The sequence below is a fragment of the Cephus cinctus genome, unplaced genomic scaffold, assembly GCF_000341935.2.
Source record: "Cephus cinctus unplaced genomic scaffold, Ccin1 Ccin1_scaffold0240, whole genome shotgun sequence".
Classification (NCBI taxonomy): Eukaryota; Metazoa; Arthropoda; class Insecta; order Hymenoptera; family Cephidae; genus Cephus; species Cephus cinctus.
The window spans coordinates 104,083-128,944 of NW_014332956.1; the positions used below are offsets into that span (position 1 = coordinate 104,083).

The 24,862-nt window shown below is 43.7% G+C and overlaps 1 protein-coding gene and 2 long non-coding RNA genes across 3 annotated transcripts in view; 1 reads left to right on the forward strand and 2 right to left on the reverse strand.

The window, feature by feature from the left end:
• LOC107265841 (unc-112-related protein) overlaps nucleotides 1-24,862 on the reverse strand; it is a 31,815-nt gene that overhangs the window by 6,264 nt on the left and 689 nt on the right. The window lies entirely within an intron of this gene.
• LOC112494069 lies at nucleotides 13,802-24,777 on the forward strand. The gene is made up of 3 exons (XR_003059199.1): nucleotides 13,802-14,044; nucleotides 14,138-14,401; nucleotides 24,625-24,777. It is a non-coding gene; the product is annotated as an uncharacterized LOC112494069 (long non-coding RNA).
• LOC107265847 lies at nucleotides 20,476-20,976 on the reverse strand. The gene is made up of 2 exons (XR_001537304.1): nucleotides 20,833-20,976; nucleotides 20,476-20,755 (listed from the first exon to the last, which is right to left on the reverse strand). It is a non-coding gene; the product is annotated as an uncharacterized LOC107265847 (long non-coding RNA).

Here is a 24,862-nt window from a genome sequence, read left to right on the forward strand (position 1 = left end):
CGGGGGCGGGGGGGGGGGGTTACGCATAAACATTTATCAATGCCTCTCGTTTATGGGGATTCTCGGGACCGGTGCGTGCCTCCTAGCACTCAACGTGCTCGTGGACAGACGTGACACGCACTTACACGTGTTTTCTGTATTCCATAAATAAGCGTCTACCTCGTCCAAGGGTTGAGGTTATCGAATTTTAAAGTGGTGCCAATGGAACCGTGAAATAAAGACCTGCTACGGTGCCCTCTCGCTATATCCATCTTCGAAGAAGGATTCCCATGCGGTTGCGCGTATCGCATTTTAACGCACCGTTATGTTATTACGAGCAGTGAGGCGGCGCACGTGCGTGTACGCTGGTAACAGAGGACGACTAACAAGGGCCGTAGTTCCTCTGGATTCTCTGTCCTTTACTCGTTCTTTGACGTTGCGTTCTCGCGAGGCACCAAGTGCATTGTGCAGCTGCGACCTATAAATATAGTCTGGCTTTAGGGCCAGACGTGAAGTTATCCCGTTTCGCTTACGAGGTTCGAACTTAATCCGGCTTAAATCGCCGCTCGCAATGCGGATCTGCGCTCTGATGGTTGGCGAAAAAAGAAAAATGGACTTTAAACTGCCTAACGACTTTCATATTAAGAGAATGATAAACCCGTTATTAGAGACAAGCATGCTCAGGGGCACCAGAAGAAAAATATTTTTTTATAAAATGGAGACAATACTGAAAAAATTATTGGATAATAAGAAAATATGATTTGCCCTTCTCAGGGTGTCTACAAAGAACTCGAGCGACTTGAAAGCGTAACAAGAACGGGTCACTTCGAACGCAGAACGGAAACGGGCTCAACCCGTCGAACCTTCGATAGAAAATGTTCTTTGAATAACAAAGAGCCATGGCGAGTTATTAGGAGTGGCCTGGTGACACACTAATGCAATACAGTATATACCACCCTGCGAGTTCTTGCGACCCGGAAGTTTGCCATCCTGCTTTACCGTTCAGGGCGTCATCCTCTGACGTCGGTGCATCGAACCTTCTCTCTTTCCTTCACCGCCTCCGAGAACTCTAGGTACGCTTCGCATTTCTCAAGGCACTCGCGAAACTTCCTGTCTCCGTCCGAGAATATTCCAAGTATAGGGACTGAACTGCACCACGTTGGGCCTTTTAGTTTCGAGGCCTGGCGCGGTGGCAACGACCGCAATATTTGCATCGGGACTCTATTTATACCCCTTGGCTACGGCGTACCTCATACGCACCATCAGACACGTACGTAGAGAGACGTAGCAGCACGAGTGGTAAGAAAGACGAGTGAGTGGGTACCTAGGGTGAAGTGGTTTGGTATGCTTAAGGAAGCTGAAGTCACGAATGGCGTAGACGGTGGTGCAGGAAGTCACCGATGACGGAACCGAACCACTTATTTCCTGGTCCTTTTATTTTGAGAAACGATGCTATTTCGGTCCCGGCCCTGTTGATGCACAGTGTAAGGCGACCCAGGAGTTTTCCGGTCACGATCGGTAGGCTGCACCTACAGTACCTAAGTCTCGGTCTGCTGTGGGCGAGCCGAGAATCTAAGCATGCTATTATCCGTATCTTCGTTAACGAAGGTATCTAAGAGGAACTGCGCGCACGTATAGCGCTCGTCGACTTTAGTAGCTTTGCCTTAATCTTAATGTGGAATTTATCGCTAACCGAAAACACGGTCACGGTTTCATTCACTAAGGAGTAGCGTGACCGTACCGCGGACACGTTTCCTCTTTGCTACTGTTGCCAAGAATAATTTCAAACTTTCGCGCTCCCATATATACAACTGCTGAGTTATTATGTACGAAAGGGAACGCATGTGGTAATAACGCGATAACGAAGCTACCAAACGATTCTAGCAGCGCGACGGAAGTAGGGCACGTTTACGGTTCGCGTGACACGCACCGAGTACCTCGCAATCGAATACACACGGGAGTACCAGTGAGGATGATGTTTATTATCGTCGTTCGTTGTACAGCAATGCACGCATACGCGTACAACGTAGCGCGTCGAATGGGAATGCGCGTAGCATTTCCAAAGTCTGTACCTAACAAAGCATATATCTATACTTATAGCGACAATAGATTGACGATCTGTCGTGCAGTCTTTGATTTATGCGCTAAATTGTATGCGTATAGGGGTAAGTCGAGGGCTCGCGTTAATGAGAGAACAATGAGAGAAAAGCGACATGGGTTTTGGATCTGCGCATTAGACTAGGGGTGATCGAGCAGGAAGCCGCAATAATATTATAATGTAATATAATGGAAGGGTTGTACGTACATGCGTATTATATGGACGAGGATTTGACAATACTCAACAAAGACGTAGCGGGGGGTAGGTAGATTTCTGATGGGTTCCAGAGTGATGGCGAAGGGGTTCTTTGAAGAGGGGCGGAGAGGGGGGAGGGTGAGCGCGTGCACGCATGCAGATACGCAAGGCCCCGATGGTTATTATTATACGTAGAGTAAAGAAATGTGGGCCATTCAAAGAGGACCATAAGGGCACGTGCTAGTTCTGTCAACAAGGGAACAGGGGCTGCACGCTCTGGCTGTTGTCAAACTCCTAGCTGCCAACTCCCTTTCTAACGGGGCTACCCTCACCTTGGAAAGGGTGGCTGTGTAAGGCAACCCTAACTTAGTTCCTTCGTAAAGACAACGGTTCCAACGTCTACGCTCGGATCATATCGACCGGAAGGAGCTAACCAGATTAGCACGCGTGTACCACGATGCAAACCCCGTCCTTTGAGCTTTCGCATAATTAAGCTCGACTTACGCGTCGTTGGCGTCCTCATCTCTTCGAATTTGCGTACTAGTTCCTGTAAACCCGCGCGACGGCTAACGATTATGGTGTTTGCTGACATAGGAGCTAATGCCTTTGAGCCACGGCATACTCAAATGAATAGAGCCTAATGAGCTAAGGGTTGAATGTTTTATATATATACACTCTGTCCCTGCTCGTAAGTACACCTATGCATGTATCCTTGCCCCTTGTCATTTCTATGGACGCGATTAATCGCGATAATTACCCTCAACTCTCAAAGTGTTGAGACTCTGAATTACATCTTTCCACGAGTCGGCCAGTAATTGGTGTAACGGTTAGCTCCATGCTTGCTTGCGGTTGGTGCTTTTCTACTTGCGGAGATCTCGCGGGAAGCTGTACGCAAATTTGAGAAGAGACCTGTTGCACGGCCTATTTAACATAGCGCGCTTACTGCCTCCGGCACTCGTTTCGATTATATCGTAGGTGTTCGAGCTACCGTGCAACTGCGATGATCCCGATGAAAAATGATAGCTCAGCCAAGGAGACGCTGATGACAGTATTATTGGGGACGCGCTCTTTTATCATCGGGATCAATTCGAACTCCTCTGGTACGTTGAAATGCGTCGTTCTCGCCTGGTGGCCCTTAATTGTTCTAAAATAAGCACTGACTCACGCCAAACGCCTTCAACTAAGCTTAATCCGTCTGTATCCCCTAACAACGGCCAGTGGCGACGCGTGTAATTCAATACCATGCGACGTTCTCTGACACAGATAGACGTAAGAATGTTAAACGAAGAAGAAGAGACGAACGATAAGTCAAATATAATTTCCAACGGTAATGAATAACATTTGTCAATGTTCTTTATACGATATACATTGAGAAATTACGATTATTAGAATTTCACTGTACATACGTATTGGAGATCTCGTTAAGATTAAGATAATTAGAGGGAGATGAAGATACCGGAACGGAGTGAGACGATTCGTTTTCACTTTATGGTTTGTATTTATCTTGATAAAAAAAATAGTTCGAGTCGGTGGAATTCGTTTTAATTTACTTTTGTCACGATTTCGGCCGATTTGAAATTACGAGAAAACGGCTGAAACCTTCCGTGAGCCATTATCATTATCAAGTGTTCCTGGGGGGCGTTTACGCGTACGCGCATACATAAATTCATGCGCGTACGTATCTTCTATCTTTGCACTGACTCGTTCTCTGCAGTTTCACCATATGCTTTATCAGCGACCTCGTTAGAGTAGACATCCGCAGTTTGCAGCTTGCACGAGGACACAATTCATTGCTTTGGGATCCGCCCTTTTCCCTTACGACGTTACCTTTACATCTCCTGACCTTTCGACTTACCAGTTTACAAGCTTGAAAGGTGTGAAATAAAAGGACGATAATTTCGCTATGCTTTAAATTCAACATATTGTACGAGGTCTGTAGACGACGAATCGTATTCTCTTATGTCGGGGATGTCTGTATGGACATCCTCATAGTGAATGAATGAATATGTATGATGAATGTAATTAGCGCTTCAAGGCCGTAACTGTTTCCGTTGCAAACGTTGCGACGCGTAAGGAAAGTTCTGTTCGACCGGAACTTACTTTTTCTAGCTTGGCAATATTTCCTCGCATAAAAAACTCTGATAGTAGAACCAGACTGATTCTGCTATTCTGTATATTTGTCTAATCCGAGCTGACTGATCTGGATAAATTTGCGAGCAAACTGATAAAAATAATGAAAAACCATCGTTGCGGTGTTCCAATCGGCATAAAAGCACCTATTATGAGATTTACCAACTGTTAGTATAAACTGTGCGAAAATCAGGTCAGGTCAAAACACTCCCTGGGTCCGATATCTGGTATCTAGCAGCAGATCAATAGGTAGTACCACATAGCAATGGGCCATCGTGGGAGTAAGGTCAGGCTGGAGCGATAAGGTTAAGAAAATATTTAAAAATCCTCTAAACGTCAAAGAATCGCAATATGTCATTGGGCAGTCATCCGCACGAAATCGATATAGTCTTTTGAAAATAGATACCGTGGTACCGAGCAGATTAGATAAGACCATTATCGCGTTGTTATCAGATTAGCAAAACGCTCGTTTTACAAGATCACGTTGGATTTCCATTAAAGTCAGCTGAGAGCGACAGCGTGACTGGTGTCGAGTCGTAATTCTCGTATATTTATTTTCATGAGACCACAAGGAACAGAGTGCGATAGCACGGTGCTACCTATAATACGATAAATGGAAATTTCGAAAGCAGCAGCACAGCAACGGCAATGCCTTAAATTTCAAAATAATAAAATATAACTCAACGTGGATATTGATTTCGCTGCTCTTCCGTAGAGCGACTTATGCGGGTGTGTCTAATGAATTAGAATCGGTAGCAATTGACCGTCCATACGGGTCCCGACAGTTCAATTAAACGTTAGATATTAATTCATTCTTTTAAATCATTTCTAATTGACGTCTGATTCACGATCTGAACCTCGTGCAACGTTAAAGATCCTCTGCACTGATTTCTCCTGGCGTTAAAACTGCCCTGTCTGGAAACGAGCAGCGACTCTTCTGTCTTGTCTCCCTTTGCAACATTGAAGATCGTTTTTCCTCGCGTCATTTACCAGGCAATAGACCCTCCGGATCCTCCTATGTACGATGTACGTCGTATAGAAAAGCCCCTGTGCCAGTGGCTGTATTCGCGTCTGTTCCACGGGCACGCTCCGCTGTGCTCGATGACTCTCGATAGCGGCACACCAGTGAAACGAGTATTCGAGTCGGACTCGAGTACTCGGCATCGCCCACACCCGGCCACCATTGTGATGAAAGGTTACAGGAAGTGCCTTTACATAATCCTCCGAGTATTACGGGACTCACACGGGGAAATGCGGTATATATATATACATATATAAAGAAGTGACGAACAGGAGTCTTCGTGGTAAATAGAAAACCATGCTACGCGATCCCGGTAACGGCTATGTACAAGCTACTTTATACGTTTCTACCAGTCCTGGATACATTATACGTACGGGTTTACGTTCCTCTTGTCTAGGTGCCAATGCACGAGTAGGTACCAGCTACGGTGGAATACGTATGGAGATGGTCGGCCGAGTACGGGTGTACCTGTACACAGAGAGTTGGGAAGAGTGCACAATAGACGTCGGAACAACGACCTCGGAACGGCTTGGCCAATCAGAGCTAGACCATATAGCTTGCACAAAATTGGCTTCGCCACTCAGGATAGAGACTGTTGTCAGGATCCACCACTGCGCTTCCAGAGATCCATTATTATGGGATTAATGCATTTCCTGGTGGAACAGCCGCAACGTAGGGGATGAGTCTTGAATATCGGAATGGCAATCCATCATACGTGTTGAATTGTAATATGGCGATGCTTCTTGCGTCAGGGTCAAATTTCTGGCTGACAACGTCCCTTCTCATACCGCATAGAGCCTTTGTTATGATAAAGTTTCGCGTGCCGAGTTCATGGCGGACAATCAGAACGGATTTCCATGGAATGGTTCGTTAAGTTCAGTCGAGACGAAATCGACAGTCTGTCCCTTGGTGAAAAATATACTCAGCTTTATTTTATTAGTGTGAGTCTCTTGGTTTCCATACCTTTCAATCGTGCTGGACAAGATCGCTTTCAAAGACGGTTGGCTTTAACGCTTTTAGTGTATACGACATTGGGCACACGGAAATGGGGGATGACTCTTTTGTCCTTTGTTATTGGGTACGCGAGGCCTTGACAGGCTGACCCTATTATTTTCTCACCAATTAGGGTAGGTTTCATGGCAGGACGTAAAAGGGTGACCCAGTTTGTCGCGGCTCAAGAGTAATCTTCGTGGCGATAACCCACCTAGTGATGACATCATGACCGAGGCTTCCATATATTTTTTTTCTTCACTTCCTTACTATACTTGACAGCCTCTTTCTCGACGCTCAACGAGTTATGGAAATTACTTGTCGCAGAGGTCAACCTTTATGGTAGCGCTATAAAAATACCATTCCGTTAATTGCATCGTAATATTCGTAAGATGTCAAAAATACTTCTTGACTCTCGTAGACGATTATGCCATGAGCGGTAAATTTCAATACGTGGGCGATCAGTCGGAATAGCGGTGGTACGATTGACGGATTAATACAGGATGAACCTTTTTTTTTTTTTTTTTTTTTTTTTTTTTTTTAAAAAAAATATATTTCCGATGACTTCTCGATGACTGGGTTAAATGTCGAGCTGGAATACTTTCACCAAATTTTTTTTTTTTTTTTTTTTTTTTTTTTTTTTTTTTTCCCCTTTTTTTTTTTTTTTTTTTTTTTTTTTAATTGATTGAGAACATATAATTAGAAACTTTGTACAAACGCTGAGGAATAGGACCTACAGAGAGTAACGTCAGAAGATAAATTTGTTTTATGGCAACTTCTCGTTCCCTTCTTGCTGGAAGTAGGTCGGAATAATATTTATAGAACTCAAGATGGGGCGGCCTGGAAATCCCAGAGGTATTATTGGACTTTTCGCTCTGTGCATTTGGCAATCCTTTCGTGTTCACTAAACGTAGTCCGCAAAAAGTGCATTATGAGATGGGCAATGAGGTAAGCAAAATAGTCATCGAGGGTTGTAATACATATGAATCTTTAAGAACATTGGATACAATTAATAAATGCTATCCTCATCGAATCATCCACATATGCGTACAAAGGTATAGCTTTCTGCGCGATATGTGCTATCTAAAAACATATGAAACCGCGGGAGAAAAAAATTGTGACATATACATAGTTTACATTGACGATGATTACGAGGACCTATATATGTATATATTTAGCAATCGTGTGCCAAGAGATACTACGGAGAATAACAAACACTATTTTCCTTAAGACGTGTCTAAAAATACAGAAATCTTGTTTTCCAAAGATTTTCGTCTATTCAAGCAAAAATAAAATATAATGTCGTACTGTACTATACTAATTGATAGGTAGACTTCAGTTATAGACCGTCTAAATATTCATTGGACGGAAAGCAACAGTTATAATTATTCAATTTGTAGGATCGTTATTCGAGCTATATTTCCATGACCGACCCGCTTGATTTCTGTAAGCCAACACCGAATCAACTCGAAAGGAGGGGTCGAACGGTGGACAGAGGATTATAACGAAATCGATTTCACCCTTGGCTTGTTCGAGTAAGCTGACGATGAGGCGTGTGCAAGCTGGACGCTCACGCTCTATCGCTCGCGAAGCGCTCATTTTCACTGGCGAATGAGAATGAACCGAGAGAAATACCAGAGAGACTGATGTAAAGTCCAATTGTAAGTTGGAGCCGGGAGTAGAAACGTAGAGGGGAGAATATACACGGCGTAGTGGAGAGAAAGAGTCAGCAATTAGTCGCTCCACGGGAAATGCACCCAGTAATGAGGCACGACTGCTGGAAGCTTCCGGGGCGTTGAATTTACGTGGTGTAAGTTTCCACCGTAATTTCACGAATGGGACCTCACGTTTTCTTTGAAAAAAAAAATTAAATAATAAATAAATGTAGACGTAAAAAAGAGGTTAATGATGTCTGTAGTTATTTTCGCCTCTTTCCCGACCCAGTAGCATTAATTACCGATGTGTCAGTCTGAACCGTTCAGTATGACATGAGTATAAAATGACTGAACAAAAGTTACAGGTTAAATAAAGCAGCAGAGGAGCTGCTGAATTTTATTCCGTGAACGATGCCATTAGACTTTTTGATTAGCTGACGTGGATCGGTACTCTATGACGTCTGGCGCCATCGTGAATGAACGGATGACGATGCCTGGAATGACACTTTACGATTGTTTTGTATGCAAGCACTGTCCTTGGGTCGAAGTATCCTTGCGATACGCCAGCCGAATCGGACTGTGCTATCCGAGTTGAGTAAGTGTAGACTATTCAGAAGTTGGCTCTATGCTGTGTAATGGAGTTGTAATTTATTGGGGGAAGTTGGTAGGAGACCAAGGAGGAACTTTCGTCGAAGGGAAGATTCCGGAAGATCCACGATTTCCCCATCGATCTTAAGATCGGTGTGCGTAACCGCGAGGGCAGAAAGCTGGCGCCGTGCATATTCGCATTATGCCATAAAACATGAAATCGAATTTCCTCAAGCCAGTCCAAGAGGCCCGATGATTATAGTTCTGGGACATATCGCGAAAATATGGCGGAAGTAGGATGCGGTGTTAAATTTTGCAGGAAACCGCAGCATCCTATCATAAGAAAGACTCGCAATCGCAACGTGAACGTACGACATTCGTCGTCGAAGAATCGTAAACGTTTTTAAGGCCTCCCTCGTTATACTCCAAGAAGCATCTACGAGAACAATAAACGAGATGAGCTCTTACCAGGATTGTAAAAAGGATCGATATAAGACTCCCTATTGGGTGTACTAACTTTTTGTATAAACTGCTCAAAACCAATTACTTCTCTGGACACCCGTAAGCTCCAAAACTTTCCGACTCTCTGATCTGGCGCTGATAGCCAAGCAGCGAATACCTTCTTTTTTTTTATTACGCTTTCGCTGATCCAGCTCACTACAATTTGTTTGGCGCATTGTGTCTAGACCAGCGGAATTCCATTGGCCGAAAGGAACTGCTGATCTCCACCCCTATATAGTACCAATCTGTAGAGACGCAAGATAGATATCCGAGAACACGATTCTCCCTCCCTTCCCTTCACGAGGTAGATATACACAGGGTACTCTCGGTTGAATAGACACGTATACAAAATGGGGTTGTCGTCCTCGTGGAATAACTGCAGGGGTGAATCTCGCGTGCAAAAATAATCCTCCTTACCAGACAAAATGTAAATAAAGGTCTCGCCCATGCCTTCCGGGTAAACGAAATTAGGCGTATCGTTGGATACGATTTGCAAGTCTCATAATAGACGCGCGTTAGTCATGATATCCAAGTGCGTCAAGGGTGGCGCTAATAAATTAGTCAGAAGGCGTCTGGAAAGTCTTGAAAGAAAGGAGAAAAAATAACTCATGAATTCAATTTAATTTAACAATATCCTCAGAACGTCTCGTTTACCACCACCCACGTTCTGAGGAGTTATCATAAATTCGCATACCCGTATCGCCACGAATATTCGCAATAGTGCCTCTCGCCATAAAGACCCTCTTGTAAAAATGTCTGCTGTAAAACTGAAAACCCCCTATAGCAAACTATTATTGAGGCTTTACGAGACGCTTTAAAACTCACTCGAGCTCGGACAAAAGTTTAGTAAAATCCTTAATGCCTGTTAGGTCCACAGAGTACTAGTCGCAGATGTGCTATCATAATTCTTCACGAAGCTTCCTCGACGATTTTATATTCCCGTTCGAGTCATATACTCAAGATACGAGATCTTTTCTGCATCCTGCTTCGCGGGATACTGCAACACGCAATCTCTGGAAGCTCACGAGGAATGGCCGTCGTGTGGAAAGATTCACGAGGTTAAGGGAAGGACCGCCAGTTTCTGATATCACGCTCTCCTTGTGTAAGTCTGTATGTATACAAACAGTCACGAGAAAAGATTCCGGGCGTTTTATCGCGCCGCACGTATGTACAATGTACATACATACCCTCTTTGCCATATTTACGAATATCATGTGCTTCCGGTGACATCATTACCACTATTTTATCCAACCCGCTTCCTCCGTCCATCGTGCAAATCCATCTATGCGGTTTACGAGGATCGAACAAAGGGTGGCCAGAATGTATCCAGTTAATAACGTAAAATGATGCGGCAGGATGCCAAGGAAAGTGCGTGCAGACAGGCACTCTGTAGTTTTTTTGAGGTTTCGAGACCGTGGGATCGATATCAGCTTCAAAGTTATATATATATATATATATATATACATATATATAGCTAAGAACAGATAGGATTTATTATAAATACCGTCAATAGACTTCCATCCAACTTTTTTATACTGATAATTTCTTTGATCGGCAGAAACAGTAGTGCCGACTTGACGACCTTGAATTGATAAATCACTATCGACCAATTTAACGATCTTGTTACAATTCTTATGCGCGGTAAATTCTTTGACGTATGAATGGCTCCTTTCATCGCGCCACGCGCTTCTTGCACGGGTCTGCCAGTAATTCCTACTCGAGTAACTTTGCACTTTGCTACTTGCAAGAGTGACACGCGTATCTGTGATATCGTTGAAACTGGCAAAGTGATCAAATTAAACGTTGTTTATAAGCTTCATCCTATTTTTATCCCAATGAAACAAGCGACAAAGCCAAGATCTATGATTTCGGGAAAACCTTGAGTCCCAGACGCGTCATCGAATACACGTGTCCATTGGCGTGCCACGTATACCTTCGAACAAAATCGTCCAATATATAAAGCATATCAGTGTCAGAGGTCGCAGACGGCTGGAAAATGGCGGTAACACGATTTCACAAGACGTATCTTATTTATCGTTTAGAATTTTTACCAATAGTGAACCGCGCTAGTGTCACGTAGGCGAACCAGCTCCAATCGGTATCGGCGTATCTCGCATGCTAAATCATAAACGAATGCAGGCCATTCCACGGTTCGCATTATACGTATACGTACGTAGTACGTGGGTCTAAATAAGAAAATTATAATAATCAGCAAGTCGGATTAAGGCCGTTTCACGTCGCGGTGGGACTGTAAAGCGATGGCAACGTGGGTTGGTAAAATCGTAATTTATCGTGTAAGACTTTTACGCAATGTAAATCGCGCTAATTACCAGAGCCAATGGTGCATTGCGTGACCGGCCTTTATCGCATTAATTCTCAGCCGAACACCTTTGCTTCGCGACTTTTCGAAATTCCATTGCGCTGCCGGATCCACGGGGCAGGCAAAGGGCTTTCGTGTTGCGTTAGTTAAGATAACGATGATCCGCGCTACGCGGGTTCGGCATAGTAAATACTAAACACCATGAATGGACACGAAGGCGTCGAAGTGAATGGAGCCAGGAAGCCTGATTCGCCCACGCATTAATACATTGATGTAGGTAGATCCTGTTGGTGATCTTACATAGCCAATCCTATAGGATTCTAAGTAATCGTGACGTTATGGACCTCCAGCATCATTCTTGCTATTGTCCAGATCTTACAATGGGAATACGTTATGTTCTCGGAAGTGAAGACCGGAGTCAATAATATGTCTAGATCATTGTTTAGAACGTGATAGAAGAGTGTTTAGCGCATAGAGTACTGTGTACATAACTAATTGACTTATAAGTGAAAAAGGAACCAGTACGGGCAGCGATATTCCTGCGAAACTCGATAAGATAACCAGAAGCGGTTTCTGCGTAGATAATAGCGTGAAATAATATTAGCATAAGCTGATAAGTATCCGTCGGTCTGATTAAACGTTCTTTCATACGAATGCAACCCCAGAGAGGTAAGGCTCGAAAGTCTTATATTTTCCTTGGAATGTTTTTCTTCGCGTACGACTAAGAATACGTCTAAGTAGGCAGCTGAGTAAATTAATGTTGAAACATTTGAAAATCCCCAGAGCGGTGTAACAGAGTCTACGTTATGTGCGCTGAAGTATATACTGTACATACAGTGGATTGTATTGCTGCAAGAAACAGTATCTCCTGAACGAATCGCTTGAATTGTCCAACGAATAAAAAGGTGCAATTAACGATTGCACTTGAAGGTATGCACTTGAATCTAGCATCTGGGCACTCGGCCAGAGCTCTAGGAATGTAACGTGCATCCTCCTCACGAATACGTACAGTCACTATACCAAAAACGAGGATCGATACACGATTCTGCACTCGACGGAATTGCGAGAGGACTCGGCAGAATTCTATTGCCTTGATAGAAAATAAAATACGACTGGCTTCGCGTGTTGCGTCGCCGTAACGTGTAACGTGAATCTTCTTAATTTCATATCGACCAGTCCTCATCAAGGTCACGCATGAAGATGAGGTCAATAGGCCGAAAGGATAAAGTGAAATAAATGCATGAGGGTAACCACTGGGCCGTATTGGATTATGAGATATAGAAATTTAAAAGAACAGCTAGATTCGTGTCACGGACTCGACCTCGTTCATTGTGTGACTTATTTCGCGTACTTAAGAGAATCGCGAGATTCGCATGCAGTGCTGATGCGCACATGCACCCAAGCACATATTCGTGGACCGAGGAGATAAACACGGACGGGTAACGATAAAGTCCAGCTATTCGAGGAGTGGATGTCGCGAGGTGTTGCTGGTCCATGATATCAGAAATGATCAAGGTGTGCGTACCTCGACTGTATTCTTATCCATCTATGGAGCAGAATCCCGCAAGGCCACGCGAAGAGTGTCACGTGCGAGTTGGCTTTATTCGTATATAATACACGAGACACGCCTAGTCGAATAACACGGATGAATTTAGCGATTGCATTGTGGCTGGTGTTTTCGTACGCTCGTCTGCCGGAATTTACTCTTTTTGCGTCCCCGTGCGAATTAATTGAGACAGTCCAATGGATGCCACTGTTTAACCCATGGTTATTGTCTTAAGAGACAATAAGTGCTTCTCGTAATAGCACTTGTAGTATGCGGCATGTCACTTGTCGTCGGCGACTGAGAATCCTCAAGACAGTCAGTTCTTTCCTGGGAAAGGTCAGTTACCCACCGCTTACATTCCACCTACGGGAGCCAGTTGTCTTGCAAATTTTCACTCTAGTCGCCATTACGCGGAAAGTGGAACTATGGAGCATTGGTTTTAACGTGATGGCGTGAATCACCCGAGACTAAAAAGTCGAGCCGCTCCTTTTTTGGCGAACGGTAGGCAAGAGCCTGAAGGTGAAGGCTGTGAACGCTTATTTTTCGCGAATCTGCAAACACGGCCAGGGGAATCAACGCAGTCGGCGCTCGGCAACGTCACCACATACCGGTGACATTACGCCTGCGTAAAGCTCCAGTAAAACTATCGACTGAGTTACGCTTGCCATTCGCTATGTTAAAACGTTCAATACCATATCTTCGGTCTACTATAAAGCTACTGTTACGAAATAATGAAGATAAGGTAATCCACAAAAATTCCAGATACACAATCGGCACGAGTACGTGTGACGAGGACGTAATTTATATAAAATATTTCAAAGTAACGTTCAATCGTTTGTTTTGATTTCGAGAAGAATCGAAGATCCCGAGACCAAATCGAAGATCTCGGGTTTGAGGAGGGAGACTGGCCAGCCAGAGGAGTCTTCGATGACGTCAGAAGCTATCTTTAAACTCGGCATCAACCGCGACTCAGAGACTACGGGAGGCGTGTACTCCCACCACCATGATGACATACGGTCACGTACGTATTCATACATGAGATCAGAAACGGATGCCATGCGTACGCAGTCTCTATATTCCTACCAGGGAACACAATGTACCATTGTTTCTGCAGGTTTTATTTGTCATCTGGCTGAGCGCTGAGCGTGCGACCGCCGCGAGATATATGTTGTGCATATACATACGTATGTCAAAGATGCACGAGCGAATTCTCTCCATCGTCGTCACATTAATCATATCCCGTTTCAACATTGTAAAGTCAAATCAATGACCACGAGTCAGAAGTCCACGGAGCAGGAAAGTTCAGTTCGCCGAAGAGTTTGCACCATTGACTTCGAGACTTTCACCGAGACGCCATCTTGCTCCGAGGATAATTTTGGTAATGATAATAAATGTTCCCGCGGATGTCGACAGACTCTCACCAAGCTCACGCGATAGGTGCGTGCAGCTGCGTGCACCAATAGAAGCAATAGGTAGCGCGGATAGATATTGACGTTCGAAGTAATATATCTGTACGTGAAGCGTCGAGTCATCATCATCGTCTCAAACGTCGGACATGATTCTAAACCAGCTACCGTTGCAGAGGTGTAACTCTACCTATCGTTTGATCCGTCGAATTGCTTATTGTATCTAGATCTATGCGTATTGAAAGTGTCCCGAGTGGGTTGGTAATAATTATCATAAAGATGTTTACCATTTAGAAATTGTCACCTAGACAGTCATTCCTTCATAAAACTCTCCCTCGTACGTTTACATTGGATATTCGTCTACGCGAAGACTGTTACTAGCTGATATTTATCAAAGGCTCGAATCTATAACGTGCTCCAATTACCAAGAAGATTCTGCCAAGATCCCTCTCAACCAACAGAGAGACCATTCAAATGATTCAGAGCTCCACGTTGTTGCCAATCAATTACGCACTTGCGTTACGAAATGCTACGCGCCGGGACGCGTGTCAGGTTTATAGACGATGCCAAGAATATAAAAGCACATTATATATCGCGTGTATATATATATATATATATATATATATATATACGTAAGCTCTCGCGTAGCATGCGTGCGTCTTTGGTTTACATTCGATCGAGCGCGTGTATAGAATGTTTGGTCGGGTGTCAAATATCAGTTATAACACAGACGATAGAGAACACCTTGGTCGTGTCGGAGCTGCCAATCGGATCGCCATATCTGGGGTTGCGTAAAAAAAATCAATAAGGTCACATCCAGCTTGAGCAATCAGTAACATAAAACGATATACACTCTAAAGTGGCAAAGAGCTCGGTAGACACTATAGGATGTACCCAGTTATATCATTACATCAAGTAGCCACGTCCGATCAACTTTTCGCACGTAATCATCGCCGTTATCATTATCCTCATCTTAGTCGTTAACGGTGTGACGACTCCTGAAGTGGGCGCCCACGTAATATACTTGCATAGAATTTTCGCACCGTCCATGCCCATATAGATGGTATAGGTATACAGCAAGTCTCTCTGCTCTTGGAGACGTTCGAAACGTTCCTGAAACCTTATGGATTCGTGCAGCAACTTGGGACAGAGAAAGCTCGCCTTATATAGATGGAGTCGTTACTCTGTCAAGACGGATCCGCCGTTTGCCATCGGAGCACAAGTTGCGACTGCCAAGAGCCCGTGGTCTGCCCACGCTAAAGATTTCACATTTTTGTTCACCTCGATCGTGGGAAAGATCTTGAAAAAAATATATACGGCATTCGATTTCATGGCACCTATGCTGTACTGGTACTGCTGTTATATATGTGTATATATATATATAATAATTTTAAATTTCCGTCGTCGGCCATTTAAATCTCTCCGAACCGAGAATGACGTATAGAGATAAAGTTAACGTAACGTGTTCACACGCTTGAACGGACGTCCATTACGTTTAATCACGCTGGACGTAATAAAGGTGACCCGAAGGATCTTGATGAAGGTGAAGGAACGACACGCGCACCTGTGTCAGATCAGCTGCTACTGCTGGTCCTGCTAATTTACATCGCTCTTGATTTCGAGTTGGAGAGAGATTAGATTTGTATGCATATGAGTGTGGTATACGTGTAGGAATGGTGGCTGAGGGTCGATGAAAAATTCTAGGAAGAAGATCTGGGATTATGAAGGGAGCTAAGAATCCTCTGGGTACCTTTGAAGTCGGATCCCCTCGGTGAGATCCAGTCTATCTAGGTAGTTTATCTAGCGATAGAGTCAGAGCTGTCATAAAGGTACTCGGATGTTGGAGTCTCGCGGCAGAGACAGTGAGAAGGAATGGTAGTTTGGATGCTACGTAAAAATGAGCTCGGGGATCTGTCAGACACGAATGGCTAAAAGAGGGCTCGCAGTGTCACGCACGAGTGCTCAGAGTTAGGATATGGGCCTTGGGTACTCGGGGCCTGTAAAAACGGCGCTGCCCAAAAAGTCAAAATAGAGAAGATAAGAGGCCGGTTGAGAAGGCTAGATAACTCCTCGGGAATCCATCTTGACTGTATCTTTAGTCAGAGTTCCTTCCTTTCCGTCAACCTTGCGTACCTCTTAGGAATGCCGAGTGCATTACGAATTACCAGGCTCTACCTGTACGTAAATGCTGGCGTCTGATCATCCAAGCGAATCTGACAGTTTTATGTTTCGTCGAACGTAACGAGACGCGTGGAAACGGAAAGTCAACGTATTTCCGTAACTGTAAAGAAAGTGTCTCGGAGAGTTCTTGTAATTTTGTCATTTATCAAAGGAAAGTGAACTCTGCGTTCGAATGAGTTTTACAGTGTCTACGTGCTGAAATGAGGCTTGATACGATTAAAAAAAGGTGTTCCAGCTAATCTCTCGTTAGAGAACGATATTACTTGCAGTGGGAACGTATATCCCGTGATATTTAATTCTAACTAATCTGAAACCGGAACGACGACGCCTCTAAGTTGGACGATCGAGCTGTGAATTCTCGCGTTAGAAGTACAGACGCCCACGGCGCTTCGAGGTTACGGTTCTTTGAACAGCTGTTTTGTTTTCGATGGATGTTATCGCTCAACGAATCCGGGAATAGCATTGGTATTCCCATTTCTTTGAAAGAAATGGATGTCCACGTTGTATGCGTATACTATTCTGCATATATTCCTGACGCTCGTGGTCCGCTTAGATAAACTGAATGAAATACCCGTACGCGTGTTCGGCGCGCGAGGAATGCGTGGGTGGAAAAAGACGGCGAAGGACGGAGAGTATAAGGAACGTAAAAGATGGAGAGAGAGAGAGAGAGAGAGAAAGAGAGTAAGATCAGTAGCGTAGTCTATAACGCGCAACAAACAGGGTGACTTTGTATTCAGGCAATTCGTTGGTGCAGCGTAATACTGGCTTCCTACAAGCTATCGGCCGGACTCAAATTCCAATAGCGAACCGGACCTATTCGTATTTCGCGGATCGATATTCAAATCAATTGGTACATTCCGGTTTCTGTGCGCCTTGCTCCCGAAGGACTTCAGGAATTTCAGGGCTACGTAAGAATCGTAAAAGTATTCTCGTTACGAAACTCAACAGACGCCATGTTGGAATCTATCTTTTGGAAACGAAATGTCTGGGCTTAATAGCGCCATAATTAATCGAGCGTACCATAATTAACCGTAACTCGTGCTCTAGTGACTATAACGTGTATATACATACCAAGAGTACCTACGCCAGGAACGTAAAAGACTTTCGCAATATCCGTAAGGAAATACACAGCGCGTCTACATTGGCTTGAGAGTACGGTCACGAAGAATCGCTGGTAGCGTAGATTCGTAGAAATTTTAACTGGAAATCATCAAACATGGTACAAGAATCTCGTGTATATCACAGTGGACATATAAGGTCCGTCCTTCGTAATTACAGGACTCATAATGAAGTCACTCTGTCAAGGTTCCCTGGAAGTTTTCATAAGCCTGAGGAATAAGTGGCCGCGTGATCTTCAGAAGTAGGTAGTGAGCTCACCGACGTATTTCAATGCTCTCTCGCTCCCATAAATATCATTATTGTCGCTGGTCGTATAAGCCCTGTGTCTTTGATTAATCGTGGCGGCGCGTACTCCTGCCACATATCACGCTCTCGTCGCGATAACACTCCGAGATTGAATAATGTATCGCCAGTATCACGGGATGCTTTTCATTCCTAGCCACGTAATGTCTGGGGCATATAACCCGTAGATGGTTTCAACATGGCGACACTTACCGCTGGAGTCAACTTGTACATTGTTTCTAGAAGACAAAAAAACAGAGTGGATTGTTCGTGTGTGACGCAACTTTACTTCTGACCCTGACGAAGGTCGTGCATAACCTACAATATACGTGCATGAGCTATATAGAATATATGTACATACATTCTATTAGTGTAGCCTTGGTGATTGATTAAATGAAAGTAGGGAGATGAAAGAAAAAAAGATAATAAAGAAATAAAAATCGATAGACCATGAAGACTCAGTAGTTTATCAGGACGGCATTTGGTGTCGTGACGAGGACCGATACCGATTTACGAAATAGCTTGAAGATGTATTAATGAAGATAGTCAAAGTGATGTTACGGTCCGGAGTCTCGTATTTGTGTCAGGCCCATTGAGTTTTTCGAGCCACCTCTTCCTCTGGCGCCTGTGTACATTGATTTAGGGTATCTTATCTGTTACGTGAAGGTAGTCAGATTATTGTCACATTCTCTATCTCTCTTTCTCGCACGGTAAGGAAACAAATGTATGCGACGACGTGTCTAAGGTTTACGTGTTTCCTCATATTTCGGACCATGGCAAACACTGGTGAATCAACAGCTGTACGATGACTCAGAAGACCCGGTTCGACATTTTTTGTCAGAGTCAGTACGCGTGTAAGCTGGAATTTCGCCAATTGGATAAAGTTCTTATGGCCCTGCTGTACACAAAACCATTTGCAAAATTTTATATACGAATTTCGCATTGTCTTTTGTGCGAAGGATATTTGCGTTTTTACTTTTCCCTCAATGGGCTTTTCAGAGGATTTCAGGCACTGCGAAGTTCTTTATCGGAACGGTGAATGGCACTTCTATTGTCTTGGAAAACTTCTACCCCTAACCGGAGGGTGGTCCAACGGTCACTGTACGAGGAAACAAACAGAATTGTTCGATACTTGAAGCTTTCGGGTACAGGGTCTTTCAAAGTTGAATGTAAGCGAAAGAATTTCTCGTAGATCTCGAGAGTACGCGTTTCCGATTCTTCTCGCTGCTTACTTTCATTTCATCTCTTTATTTTTCTCACTCGTTTAGCACGATTCTCGAGGATGATTCACGTCTAATTACAAATCCCGCTGAGTGCAGTCGCCAGACTGTGAAACGCTAAAAAGTGACGTGTGCTCTGGGAATTATTCGCTCGAACGTAACGTTTATCGCGTATTCCTGCAGTGCTACGTGTACAATCGCCGTGTAATTTAACACGGGGGTAAAATGCATCAGCGAACAAGACAGCGCAATGCAGTGACTCACTCGTAAACACGAAAAATTCGTCACAAATGAGATCGACTGGAGAATCCCAAGAAGAGTGAAAATAATAATCACAAAAAAAAGGCAACATATCCTCAATTACTGACGTACGCGAATAATGCAGTTTTTACGGTTGTCACGTGATTACCATATTTTTACTATTTTGACGATAGCCGTCACAGGATAGATTAAGATATTTATCGCAGGCACGTGCGAGAGTTAGCAGTTAGCACCCTCAAATTAGCACGATTGATAACCATCTAGGGATCCATTCGGATTATTATCTCCTCAAGCAGGAATCTAATAGACGTTAATATGCTTAACAGTTTATACAATGTAAATATACATATGAGCGAGCACGTGATTCTCGGTAACGTAGAAATTTACAGTAGACTTCGAATGCCAGTGTGGAACAAGTTCCATTTTCTTGACAGCTGTCAAGAAAAATACTCACCGTCCATGAATGATTTTGTCAAACCCATAGGTCCTGAGCAATGGTTAATCTTCTTAAGTCCTTTCTCGGAAAGGACCAGGCTGTACAGGCGGTATCATCTCTGCTGGGTATCCCTCGCAAATGAGATTTATGATGTTCCAAAACTGAACGTACTTTCCCCTGTTTTCCTTTAGCGTCCCAAGTACACGGTTCTCGTGGTTGTCAACGCGTCCGCGAGACAAGTACAATCCATTGATATGGAAATGGTAACGGTATTTCCTCACGGTTCGGAATTTGCGATCCCGATGACGGTTACGGTCCTTCGGGTTAAAAGAAACACTAGACGCGTACGAAGTACCGTAAGAGCGACCTTGTCTTGAGATGGTAAAACGGGCCTGCGAAGTGAACTACAATAAATGCTTTTAATTCCTCAGTGAGTGTTGTAATATAACACTATTTTTCTATTACACATTTATGGTAAAACACAGTAACAGAGAAAACACTACCAGAATACGAGCTTTGAACAATTTGAGCGATAACGTATAATCAATGATATGCGGCTATATAATAAAAGGAATTTAATATATATAAATACCGTTTAAGACAAATTACTGAATTTCGCTACGCACGCACCTTATATATAAAAATATATTAACATAGAGAATCGTGGTGACAATTTTTTGTATTTACGTGATCGAGATAACCAGCCGTAGCCATGAAGCTTCCAATATCCAGCACCTCGTGTGCTTCCAGTACGTAATTTGCTTCTAATAAAAATCCAAGCCGAATAAAATAGTCCTACGTTGACCACGGGACAATGGCCCAAATACCTAAGAGAGTGATAGAAAAACAAATCTAATAAAATAACGTCCTTACAAGCGATTTCTATAATTTTTACTATAAATACCTGCTGCTTCCGTATTCACTGCCTACAGGCAAATGGGAAGAGCAAGACTTATCCCTTCGCGAAGCTACGAAAATTTACAATAAGTGGGAGGACACGAAGGTGCTGGCATCTGGAATAAATTCGGCGCGCAAATATAATTGTCGCGCTACACCTGACTTCGCGATTCGGCACGACCGACAGCCACCACTTTCCCTGACGTCGCTAGAATGCCCAGGCTACCCCTAGAAGCGCCAGCTGGCATCGCTCAGAGGAAAGCAGCGGATAGGTGTTAAGTGAGCGAAGATATGAAATATTCATTTTTTAATATCATCTCAGACATCAAATTATTTTGAACTTCCAACACGTTCGTGAAGCGCGATGACGCCATCGGCAGAGAATAGCAGCGCTGGACCAGTTTTCATCAATAGCGTCAAATGATCCCATTGACATAATTTTGTGACAAGGCCACTGTCAAGTAGCTTGTGTACCTCTGCACCTAGGTACCTCTACGTACCTACATATACGTACCTAATCCTCAAGGGATAAAATTACCATCCAGTAATCCGACGCCACGTAAGCCGAGTAGATAATTCAAGTTAAGTGGCTCGTAAGGCAGCGCTGGGTTCGCCCTCGTAATTATTATTCGCGAATGCACAAAAATCACGGATCGCATAGCCGACACTACCCACGCAGTTCAGCTGTGTCCTCGTCCACCTCCTTGCAGTATACCAAGTAGACATGCAGGTTATTAGTGTCGTAACCGTCTATAAACATTGCCACCTGCGCCGCAGGTCACGTCACTTTTCACTGAGACAAGAACCTGGAAGTTTTTCGAGAATCGTTCGAGGTTTAGGAGTTTTTGAAAAAAAAAAAAAAAAGAATTCCTTCTACAACACCTCTTCGCAGCAACCGTGTTTTCTCGGTTCGGGGGGTTAATGCTTGTTTGCTCCCATGGGGTAGCGAAGGGTTCCAGGTAAATTTGAACAAGCTAAGTTTACAGCAGGAATGGTAGCCAGTAGGTGAAGAGAATCGAATGGGCGGAGATCTGGTAGAGCTGGAGGAGTCGAAGAGTCTTCTGAATTTCGCAGAAGTAACGTAAGAAGAATGTGGTCTTGTCATCCAGTTGCTGACGTACGGTACATGAGACCAGGTTGCTCCTGGTGATACATACTTCTTAGGTACATCAACGCAGCTTAATTATGTACATTAAATAAAGGAGCTACACTCAAAAAACGAAATACTTCGTTAATCCGATAAAGTGAATATTTGAGAACCACTGAAAATTTCGCGAGTTATATCGTCACGTTATATAACAAAAGCATCGTATACGTTCAGGAACACGGCCATACGAATATCCTTGTTTTCTTGCGTAACTTCCACGATATTGACAAACAAAGTGAACGTTGCGACACACCAGTACGAGTAAATAGAAATGGCCGGAATTTCAAATTTCACAATTGATTTCACGATAAATAAACAGCGATAGTCATTTGCAGAATTGAGTGCAAATTTTTCGAATTTACTACTTGAATTAGCACCTGGCATTTATCCTAAATCCAATTCAAGGCTTCAACTTTTCCTAATAAATATAAATGTTACGTTAACGCACTGGACTTATTACCATATAATGCGAACTTGCCCTAGCCGTGCAACTGTTCAGTAATTCAGACAATAATGCATTTATATTGGGCTTAAGCGTATCGTTTATAAGCTGTTGCGTCCGGTGCAGAGTTTCCTCTTAGTGCAACGTCGCGTCGAAACTATCATAAATGCATCCCCCGTCGTTTCCTTCTTGGCAACGTAATTTTCCAATTGCATCAAAACTTCCCGGCTCTTCTCGGCAACATTCAGTTCTTAAAATAAGCCCCTCGTGTTTCCCTTACAGCCCCAAGACGTGCATTTACATAAATGTTTATCATTGGCAGAACAGTCTGCCAGAAGGAACTGTGGGACACCTGTGTATAGGTAACCTGTCAGGTCAGAACCCAAAGGGACCACCCCACAAAAGATACTGCCAGATACTATACCTGTCTCGATATTCTTGCTCTTCAGTATCTTCCATCTCTCTCACTCTCTTTGACATTTCGAATAGAAAACCTAATGGAATTCACGGCAACAAATCCGCTCTCTACAATGCCAGCATCAAGCGTTAAATTAAATCTCATCTTTAAACTCGTATCATTTGGCTGAAGAGGAGAAGCCTTCTGCTCCGTATACACTGCTAAATGGGATGTCTTTCGAAGACGACGTCACAGTGAGACTACCCATAGTAAATGCGAGTGGACGGTATGAAATTATCGAAAAGGGAAAGTCATTACGTTTCTATGAAACGATCGTTGCCAAGTATATTACTGTTATTATTGACTAGTTAATCACGCGTCACATTACAGACGCAAGGATTACGGTCTTATCGTGGATGATCGCATGCGATATACCAAAGGAAGCCCTTTCACCAGGAAAGCCTCTTCCAGCGAGAACGAAAGGAGGTTTGTCGCGTGATCCTGTCTCTGGATTTGTCGCTGTGAAATATCGCCGAGCCGCCTACACGAGTGAATGTCTCCAGGTTTCAGCATTTATAGATTTACTTTCGTTTGCGTAATTATATGAAACGAGGTTGCCTGGATTTGTCGAAAATACCATTGGTACGTGTATGCAGCTTCGTATGGCAGTTGAGAAAGTGATATGTAAAAAAAAGTTATATACGTATATACATAAGAATGGAGAAACAAGAAAATCAAAGAACCGTACATATGTGTTCAGGAACGAAGAGGTACGTTGCGCGGTCACGTCCTGAGGATTTCAAGCGGTTAGGAATGTACGTGGTGTCTTGGAGCGAGTAAAAGCGGGTGGGTGTTTTCGTGGGGTATGGCGGGCGGCTCCCCATAGAGAATGCCAAGCGCCTTAAAACACCATACATAGTTGGAAAGTCAAATAGATGAGGCACGATGCTAAAATAAACCTATGGTTGGCGAGCGTCCATGAGCTTGAGCAAGGAAAAGGAATATCTTTTTCGGCGCACCGCCGAAAATATACTAATAGGTAATAGACGCCGACCCCGGGGCATACATAACACGGACGTAGATATACAAATAATCGTGTCGATGCCGTACCTACGAGCAAAATAAAAAGGCGAGCTTGAAATGTCGGAGGATACACACTGTGACAGCGAGCCGGTTACGCGGCTCGTATGGACGCATGGCTGAGGTTTAATTTTAAACTATTATCGCAATTGCCGAGAATAGAACCGTACTACGGACTGAGTCGGCGAGCTCGTGCGGGCTTTCGCGCCACGAATTTTCTCCGGGTATACACGATCGTAAAGTCTATGTACTTCATATTTCATGACCAATTTATGCGATAATTGCTCCAACTTTGGATTCTTTTAAAGACAGCTAAAGGCCGTCGCATCGGCTGTTCGTATCCTGTTTTAAATTCTCCCGCCTCACATCTGGAATGCATGCCACAGGATTTTTCTTTTGTTTTTGAAACTCTCTGTAGAACCTTTAAGCCCGAATCGTTAGCGTCAGTCTTGCTCGTTGGTACACGCTACGGAACGCAGGGACTTGCAGGCTCGATTAATTGAAATTGGCTAATTCAACAAACTGACTCGATCGCCTCGACTTTATTCGTCCTATCAATTTATCTTGCCGTTGACTTTTTCTTGGTTGCTTTTAAAGAGAATACGAGGGCGTACCGGATGCTTAACTAATTGCACTCTTAGTCTGTATGTTGATGATGAAATTGTTTTGGAGTAAGCACAAATAAGGTTTAACTGTGTGAGACTCTTGCATTGAATCGTTTCACGTGTCGCAGGAACGAAGGGACGAGAGTTCCTTAGCATAAAGGAGTCGCACATCATGGCAAAACTAGTTCGGGCATCCAGTTTTTCCACTCTCGAGCGCTACACCAGCTCCAAGCGCACCGATCTTGCCTCCTGCCTTCCTACTACGTTCGGATCCCGCAACTTGTTGCTGCATCATAAGCAACCCACGCAGTTTACCAAATACATTCAACTGAGAGAACCGTATAGACAAATGTTAAAAAAATAAAT